General features: G+C 39.4%; 1 long non-coding RNA gene across 1 annotated transcript; it reads right to left on the bottom strand.

Moving 5' to 3' along the window:
* Positions 1-244: 244 nt before the first annotated feature.
* Positions 245-9,121, bottom strand: LOC121396239. Its single transcript, XR_005962899.1, has 3 exons — positions 9,049-9,121; positions 6,000-6,209; positions 245-859 (listed from the first exon to the last, which is right to left on the bottom strand). It is a non-coding gene; the product is annotated as an uncharacterized LOC121396239 (long non-coding RNA).
* Positions 9,122-9,575: the final 454 nt, after the last annotated feature.

Genomic DNA, 9,575 nt, shown 5'->3' on the forward strand with positions numbered 1-9,575 from the left:
ATATGTGTGTGAATGTGTGAGTGAACGTGAGATATGAAAGGATAAGGGTGTAACAGAAGGCAAACAGAGTCTAAGATCACAGCCTGTTTGTCTTCCTGCACATCATGTCTATAGACCCCAATACCCTGTTAGTTTTGTATATAGTTCTATAGTTCTCATAGTTGTGTAGAAATCAAGGGCAAGGGTTTTTTCCCAATCTGAAGTAAGATGGGTTTTTTTTACCTTGTCCTATTAAGTTGTTGTTGTTGTTGTTAAACGAGCAAAGGGTGGGACGTCATAGACACGTGCAGTTAAAACCTCGTTTGTTGTCTTTGTTTGTCACGTTTGTCCTGTTGTGTGAGGCGTTACACCCGGCGTGCCGGTAACAAGGTTGAAGCCTTGGCGTGGCGTTACTGCTCACATGTATAAACATGTGCTAATTCAACCAGTGGTGTGTGACTGTGATGTGTTGTTTCATTCATGTACAGACTCCCTCTTTTATAATCACTGTTGCACTCATATAATATCACTCTTGCATTCAGCCAAACTGTCTCTATGGCACATCAGCACACTCCCATGCACTCTCACTCTCACACTGATTCTTACAGTTCCTCTCCTCACAGTCATTCTCACTTATTCATACTCATGGCCACACATCTTCACTCCTGTGCAAACACTCATTCATTGACACAACCTTTTCATGTCAGTGTATGGGAATGTCTGGGACTTAATAACAGGCCAATTTGTTACATACCTGGCAGTGATTATAATCTCCTCTTCACTCATAAAACCCACTGGCCTTCTCTACAATCCTAGAAAACTCTGTGTCACCATCTTGACTTCTCTCCTAGTGCCCTTGTAGCTGCCCTGGGCCATGTACCTGCAAAATAAAGTAAAACTCTAATAATTTTACTCTAGTAAGTACATTATAAAAGAGAAAAGAATACATTGTAAAATGGGTAGAACGGTTTGCTCTTACATGAGCACATCAATCTTGTATATGCAAATCTATTAAACCCTGTGTTTCTTCTTTTGCAATTCTGTATTCTGACCGTATTCTGACTGCCAACTGCCCAATGAATTAGTGATTAGCCAGATGCAACACCAGTAGCTGTTAGGGCTCATGCTGACAGTCAGCCAACCAGCTTTCAAATGGGGGTCACTGACCCCATCTAAAAACAAATGTTCTGTAAGGCTACATATTTATTATTATTGCAACTTTTTATTACTCGTCTTTCTATTCAGGCCTCTCCTATCCCAGTCTCTTATTCAAATCAATGCATAGTTGCTAGGGTAATTCGGACCCTAGCAACCCGATTGCTGAAACTGCAAACTGGAGAGCTGCTGAATAAAAAGTTAAATAACTCAAAAACCACAAATAATAAAAGATGAAAACCAATTGCAATTTATGTCAGAATATCACTCTACATCATACTAAAAGTTAACTCAAAGATGAACAACCCATTTTTAGAGGACATACATTAAAATGTTGTTTTGCATTATGCATGAAATCAAAAACTCCCAGCAATAAATTACAGAATTTCAAAGCACTACAGCAGAATATGACATAATTTAGATTCTAAAGCCAATATCCTAGAACAGTAGGTTTAACCCAGGAAACCATATATTTTTGAAAAGTACACATTCTGCCGAATGCAAAACTATGTGTTTCTACTACTAATTACCAAACATCAAAGCTATTCTGAACATAGGCGTTTTTATAAAAATGTATGAAAATTCTAAAAAATCACCTCAAAATGTTCACTTTGCAAGTTCATATCGCCCACAAAGCATAAGGTACCAAGAAAAAAACATCCTAAATATGAAATACAGTGGTCCACTGAACAGTTTGATGCCCATTGTATAGGCTTACTAAAGTATCTGGCGCTTACAGACCCCAAAATGAATTTATCGCATACAAATAGCCCCGGAGGTCATTTCGGCTACTGAAAAACTACCAAATTTACTGCATTTTTGGGAGGGTTAAAACAAAAACATATGTTGACCTCCCAAAACCAAATATTTTTGCAAAGTACAGATTCAGGCAAATGCAATTGGTAACCATGTCTTTCTACTCAAATCTATTGAGTCACAAAGCTTTCCTGGAGGTCACTCAGCTACTGAAAAATCAAAACATGCTATCAGCATACAATACAGCAGTAAAGGCAACAGGGTATAAAAACAATTTAATCCCCACAGACTTTTTCTGGTATGCAAATCATGTAACATACCAAAGATCTGAATGGATTTACTTGTGTTAAAGGGTAACTGGGTCATGGTTTCTTTGGATGGCTGACCAGCATCTAAACAGTTAAATACATTCATGTCCATTTGGATCAGATAAACAAAGGTTCTGCTGTGCTGCTCAGTTTGTACAGTCTTTGTTTGCAAACATCCTAGTGCTACTGGGAATGTTGGGGTCAATCGTGCCTGGCAGAAAAAAAATATAATAAATATAAATATTAATATAAAAAATATAATAAAGGCTGCTTTATTAGAACCTGGCTACATCCTCAAATAAAAGGGGTCATTTTTGTGGCTTGTCCTTCACTTGTCATGTCACCCCCTCATTCTAGTTCTATTTGTGGGAGTAGCCAGACACGGAAATTCAGCAACACTAAAAGGCTTTGTGCAAAGTGCAAAAACAAATTTACAGACTGAGCCAATTTATTGTACTTTGCCCACTACCTCCAGTTAACCAGAGTCAGATCATGTGCAACTACTGGGGAGCCCTCAAGCTACCACCCCCCTGAATCTGGTGGTAGTTCCATGATTCCCACACCAGGCTGCAACTATAGGTGCACCAGATTTATGCCAAAAGTATCACATGCTAATGGTGTGTTAGCACTATACATACACACCCAGTTGTGATCATTTTTACACTTTAAGCCAATTAAGCTGGAATTCTGGGCGAACACTTTTCATTGTGGGTAAAAAAAAACAAAAAAACATGCCAATTTCCTTTTGAAAGCACAACTACAGTATTTACACTGAGCCTGGTGAATTTGTGACCCCATATACTGACCCCCAAGCACACTGCCTTTATAAGTAAATAAAAGGGGGTTTGCCTTTCATGCAGTAGTGCTGACTCTTGCCAGTGAACCCTGCATATATATAAACCCCACTTAAAAATGAACAACCAGTATTCCTGGATCACACTGCTCCACTGACATGCCAAGAGCAGGCAACACTGCATGAACTGCACAACCCCTTTTATTGGGAAACACACATATTTGCCTTGGGATCGATTGGTCTTTAATATGCTATTTGGTCCTAAGGGGGGGTCAATGATCCCCAGATATTAATAAACAATTGCTCTTTGGGAAAGCAATTTTATTATTATTAGTAGTAGTAGTAGTATTATTACTACTTGTTATTACTTATCTTTCTATTCACCTTCCAGTCTCTCATTTATACCACTGCCTGTAGAAATTTCATAATGTTTAAAAGCTAAGACCAATTGGAAATTTTCTCATAATATCACCAACTACATCACTTATATTTCATTCAAAGGGCATGTGGGCATTTCAATGGCAGACTTTTCACAGGAAAGACTATTATAATCAAAATGTCTCCACTGTCTCACTTAAGAATACACTGGCTATGATATACTCTGAGGCTTAACATTCCTTACAGCACTAGTGCTTGTTATGGGCTGTACATTTACTATCAAGCAAATGGGATATCTTTACTGGGACACTACGGAGCACATTTACTATGGGTTAATTAACCCTTGATAATCGACCGTCGAAGTAAAATCCGCATTTCCTCCGATCGAAGGAAAAATCGAACGATCGATTAAATCCTTCGAATCGAACGATTCGAAGGATTTTAATCCATTGATCGAACGATTTTCATTCGACCAAAAAAAGCTAGGAAAGCCTATGGGGACCTTCCCCATAGGCTAACATTGGTGCTCCGTAGGTTTTAAATGGCGAAGTAGGGGGTCGAAGTTTTTTTTAAAGAGACAGTACTTCGACTATCGAATGGTCAAATAGTCAAACGATTTTTAGTTCGAATCGTTCGATTCAAAGTCGAAGGTCGAAGTAGCCAATTCGATGGTCGAAGTAGCCAAAAAAAATACTTCGAAATTCAAAGTATTTTTTATTCTGATCCTTCACTCAAGCTAAGTAAATGTGCCCCTACCTGTAAGCCATAGGCATCATGTCTATTTCAAAGACAAGTGTCTGAATTTCACTTTGCCAAGATTATTCCAACCTACACTGGGGCTTTAGTTATAGCTCCTACATTCCCTTTAGTAAAAAGGAAAACCATAAAATATCAGCTCTCTCCCAGAATGTGGCTTACCCAATTCTAATCACTCTGCTGGTTAGTTTTAAGGATTCACAAGAAATGTAAACAATGGACATTAGATAGCACCACTGTAGTCTTAAAGGAGAACTAAACCCTAAAATGAATTTGACTAGAAATGCCGTACTGTTATATTGTGTGTTGGTCCCTAAGCTCAGTAACTGACAGCAGCATAGAGCATGTGCAGTGAATCAGCTACTGGGGCATTTGTGCAGGCACAGATATTTCCTGCTAAAGGGTTGTGATTCCCTTGGGTTGGTATAGAAGCCCAAAAAATGATGTACACAATTTATTTATGTGTTATTTATTTAGTTAAGAGTTAGTTCTTCTTTAATGCTCATGTCTAAATATACTGTAGCTAGTATCTCAGCCACAAGGCATGACAGAACTGCTGCTTTTTTAGAAAAGTAAGTGCACATTTAAGTAGATTTCCCTAAAGGCCAAAAGTGAGTTTCCACCCCCAGACTACTCAACTTTACCAAACTTTGCACATGGTTTTAAGCACTTAATGAAACGTTTTTGGTTAAATAAGTCTGAAGAACAAGAAAAGCCATTACGACAATTTACAAAGCCAATTTAGGAACATATGGGAAATAAAAAAGCTACAGTAGTGGAATACAGGTATGGGACCTGTTATCCAGAATGCTCGGGACCTGGGGTTTTCCGGATAACGGACCTTTCCGTAATTTGGGTCTTCATGCCTTAAGTCTACTAGAAATTCATTTAAACATTAAATAAACCCAATAGGCTGGTTTTGCTTCCAATAAGGATTAATCATATCTTAGTTGGGATCAAGTACAAGCTACTGTTTTATTATTACAGAGAAAAAGGAAATCATTTTTAAAAATTTGGATTATTTGGATATAATGGAGTCTATGGGAGACAGACATTCCGTAATTCGGAGCTTTCTGGATATCAGGTTTCCGGATAAGGGATCCTATACCTGTATATCTACTAATTCCCAAACAATTCTGTGTCTAAAAGTCTGTGTTTTATACAGAAAAATTCTACAAATTAGCCATGGCGCATATTTATAACATATATATTTTGAGCACATATGAGTATGAGACCTATTGTGTCAGACTGGAGGTACATAAATGCTGGGGAAAAGTTCAATGAAACATGTGGCTCAAGTGTCTTAATAAAAATCAAATAAGAACATCATGAATAAAAATATGCTTTGTTTTTTTTTCCAACTGGAAACACATTGGCAAATACATGTTATTCTTCCAAGGTTTAGCTCTAGGAGGTGATGATGCAGTTGTATCCAAAGCATATTAAAGACATTCCGGTGAAGAAATGTTCAAGCGCTTTAGTAAATATTCTCAATCTTTACTTAGAAAATTTTGGTTGAATGAGGGTGGAAGAAGCCAAATAAAAAGATCTAAATATATTATTTTTGAACTAAAGAGTCTAACTGATTTTGGTGGGTCTCACCAGCAGACTGGAGCAAAGTGAAATAAATAAATGGGGGAGTGGAAAAAAGGAGAACAGACAATCAAAAGGAGCTAAGAGATTGTGGAGGGTAGAGTCTTGCATCAGGTTGAGTACCCGCAGGTACCTCCTGTAGAATAGCCACAAGCTGGTCAGGTTTTGCACAGCCTGATTGTGCGGGTAGTCCGCGGGTAACCCGTCTGGGTACCTGGCTATGTTGCAGGACTGGTCCCTCCTACCCTCTCCGGAGTTTGTTGTAAGATTTCTTTCCTTACCTAGCAGAATAGGGTCCCGTGTGGTGCCACATCCGGTTAAAAGTGAAGTCACTTTACAGTTTTCGCGGGCACCGAGTTGGTGGGTAAGCAAGCTGTTTGCCGGTTTGCTCCGGTAGTGGGTGGCGGGTCAGGGCTGCTTGCAGGTCTGTGGGTCCAGGTCGGGCAAGGGTCTGCCCGATTGGACCTGCGTAAGATTCTAGTGGAGGGTATCTGAAAATGAGATGGTAAAGGAGTGTCAGATTTTAGGCTTTCTTGCTGAGTGATAGTTCAGTTCTAAGGTTATTTATTGGCTTATACTGTAGCAAGGGAAGCAGCATTGTGGCTTTCCTCTAAGGGGCAGATTTACTAAGCTCCAGTCAATGGTTGGAATTTCAAAAAGTTCGAATTTCGAAGTAAATTTTTGGGTTCTTTGGCCATCGAATAGGCTATATTTGACTTCGATTCGAACGTTTCGAAGTAAAAATCGAAGTAAAAATCGTTCGACCATTCCATTTAAAAAAAACTTCGACTTCATACTTCGCCAAATTAAAGCTACCGAAGTGCAATGTTAGCCTATGAGGACCTTCCAGAGTACTTTTCTAAATATTTTTTGGTCGAATAGAAATCCTTCGATCGATCGCTAAAAATCGGTTCAATCGCTTCGAACTAATTCATCCTTCCATCGAACGATTTTTATTCGATCGATTGAATACGCTAAAAATCCCTCGACTTCTATATTCGAAGTCGAGGGATTTCAATTCGATGGTTGAATTTCGAGGGTTTTAACCCCTCGAAATTCGACCCTTGTTAAATACCCCCCCCCCCTAAATGTTTGACTATGATGTGATATTGGCTATCCACCATTAGACAACTTCTTGGGTAACCTCAGTCTCCTGTAGCCCTTTCTGGTTATGGCTAAACAACATTCAATGGGTCAGTATTAACTATTTAGTATGAAATATTATTATGAAACACATGCGGATTCTATACGTTTCTGAAGAATAGTCGTTTTACTAATTTAAAGTAAAATTACTTGTAAAGTAGAATAAGAACAGAAGCGGTTTTCCCTGTCACTACATTGGCCGAGGCTTCACCTCATTACCAATAAAGGCACTACAAGTGAGTTCAGTGTAGTAAATATACATATAAGTTCTTCCTAAATTACAAAAACAAACAGCATAATGGCAGCACGGGTCCTCACTCACTTTCTGGCTCAATGAGCAAGGCAAACATAATTAGGCATCTGACATTTGCACAGATATCCATAACAGGAGAGGCCGTAGGGGCAGTCTTTTGCATGTACTTCAAAATCTGCTCAACAGCTGCAACAAATATTTACACTTGACATAATAACAAACCCAGTAGCTGCTTCTAATTCTTTAGTGTGTCAGCTGTAGAGCATTGCCAAGCACAGAAATGCTCTCCCTATGGAATATTCAATATTACAGGACAAAAGGTCTACAAGTGCCCTGAAACATAAACCCAAAAAACCAGTGTTAAAATCACAAAATTAGTTATGTGGCTATGTGAAATGTATAAGTCAACTAATGTTTTTCAGTTTATTTACCTGATGGTTCGGATCTGTGTTTCTGCCAAATTGCTGTGCAAAAACACATACTGTCAAAAATTGCCTTGTTTCCTGGTACTGGAAAATGTCCCCGTCCAAAATGTACCAATGGCCCTTTTTGGCTATCCAAGATTGTGAATCATAACTGCCTGGGATAGTGTGCATGCACAATACAGTAAGATTCTGAAATTCTACTATATTACACACCATTGTAACCATCCTGGACGGTCGAGAGAGTCACTGGGAAGTAGCTGGAAATGGTGGTGCTGTTGGGAGTACACCCTTGACCAGTGTATTTATTAACAAAGAGGGGGTCCAGCAATTGTAATCACTGACAGGCACCCCAGTGATTTTTCCATGTAATATAATATATCATATAATTCCGTTTCTCAGAAGAAGGGTGAAATAAGAGAAGAGTAAAATAAAAACCTTGGAAACCAGGTCCACTTGACTTGTCTTGAAATATAGTAGCCCCATCTTGGGGAGACAATAATAAGATATACGTAATATTGTGAATCAGTTTGCATTGTTGTCTAGTTGTGCAGTAAATAGACTGCACCTGAACGCTTAGTAAGATGCACTGGAATTAGGGTTGATACATGTCCGGTTTGGACCGACAGCCCAGTTATTCCAGCCGGCCTGGTTTTCCAAACTAGCACTCGATTAGATTGCTGTGGCAATCAGAGAATCACTGACTGCCATGTCATAGCCCCACCCCCAATGTCACTAGGTCTGCCCATGACATCACAGACCACACCCTCAACAGTGGCGTAAATAGATATCACTGGGCCCCACAGCAAATTATTTTTCAGGCCCCCAAAATGTCTAGAGGTTGACCTGTTTTAACAATATTTATTGGATTTGTATATGAATTAGAGCAGGGATCCCCACCCTTTTGAACCCGTGAGCAACATTCAGAAGTAAAAGGAGTTGGGGGAGCAACACAAGCATGAGAAATGTTCTTGGGATGCCAAACTGTGCTGATGCTGTGATTGGCCATTTGGTAGCCCCTATGTGGACTGTTAACCTACAATGTGGCTCTGTTTGGCAGTGTACCTGTTTTTTTATAAACATGCAAATGAACGTATATAGTGAATAAAGTACCCCCTCTTGTAAAATATAAGGATATTATTAGTTACCGAGGAGTTTCATGACCATATAAAAACACGAGGCCGAAGGCCGAGTGTTTTTATACAGGTCATGGAACTCCGAGGTAACTTCTAATATCCTCATATTTTACAACTGGGGGTACTTTATTTATTATAATACACAAATTTTAGTGAGTCATGTGACAGAAATTACATCACTACTCACCGTTTATAACTGATGACATCACTACTCACCGTTTATAAGGATATCATTTACAGGATATTCATGGCTTTTGTGTATTATATGCATATACATGCAACATAAAAATGTTAGCTGGCATGAAATGTCTATGCAGCAATGTCTCTGGGGGGTGCTGGCAGCTGTGGAGGTGTTTTGGTGCAAATATTTCCTTACCAGCGATTCTATCATAAGGAGAGATGCAAACTGTGTCTTTTCAGCAGCATGGATGGTGTAAAATGGAGTCCTGGCTCCCACATTGCATTAGGTCACATGGTGGCAGTACAGTAGCCTAATCAGTCCAGAATACTGCCATAAGCATTATGGAGTAAAGAATTAGTGACTTTGTGCACTTGCCGAAAGTGTCCATAGGAGGGAGCCCACAGCAAAGGAATAAGGAAATCCAAAGCAAGGTACAGGCATATGCTGGAGACATGACAAGAATTACAATGTAATTCTCCTACCGCACACCTGTAGTTCACCAATCCTGCAAGCTGGTGGTGCGTTCCTTCCGTTGACCCGGCCGGGTCCCTTAGCAACCAATGTGTAAATGAAACGGATCCGCACACACACCGATTAATGCAGTCGGGGATTATCCCCTTTTATTCAGCCACCAAACATCTGATGTTTGGTGGCTGAATAAAAGGGGATAATCCCCGACTGCATTAATCGTTGTGTGTGCGGATCCGTTTCATTTACACATT

The sequence above is a fragment of the Xenopus laevis genome, chromosome 7S, assembly GCF_017654675.1.
Source record: "Xenopus laevis strain J_2021 chromosome 7S, Xenopus_laevis_v10.1, whole genome shotgun sequence".
Lineage (NCBI taxonomy): Eukaryota > Metazoa > Chordata > Amphibia > Anura > Pipidae > Xenopus > Xenopus laevis.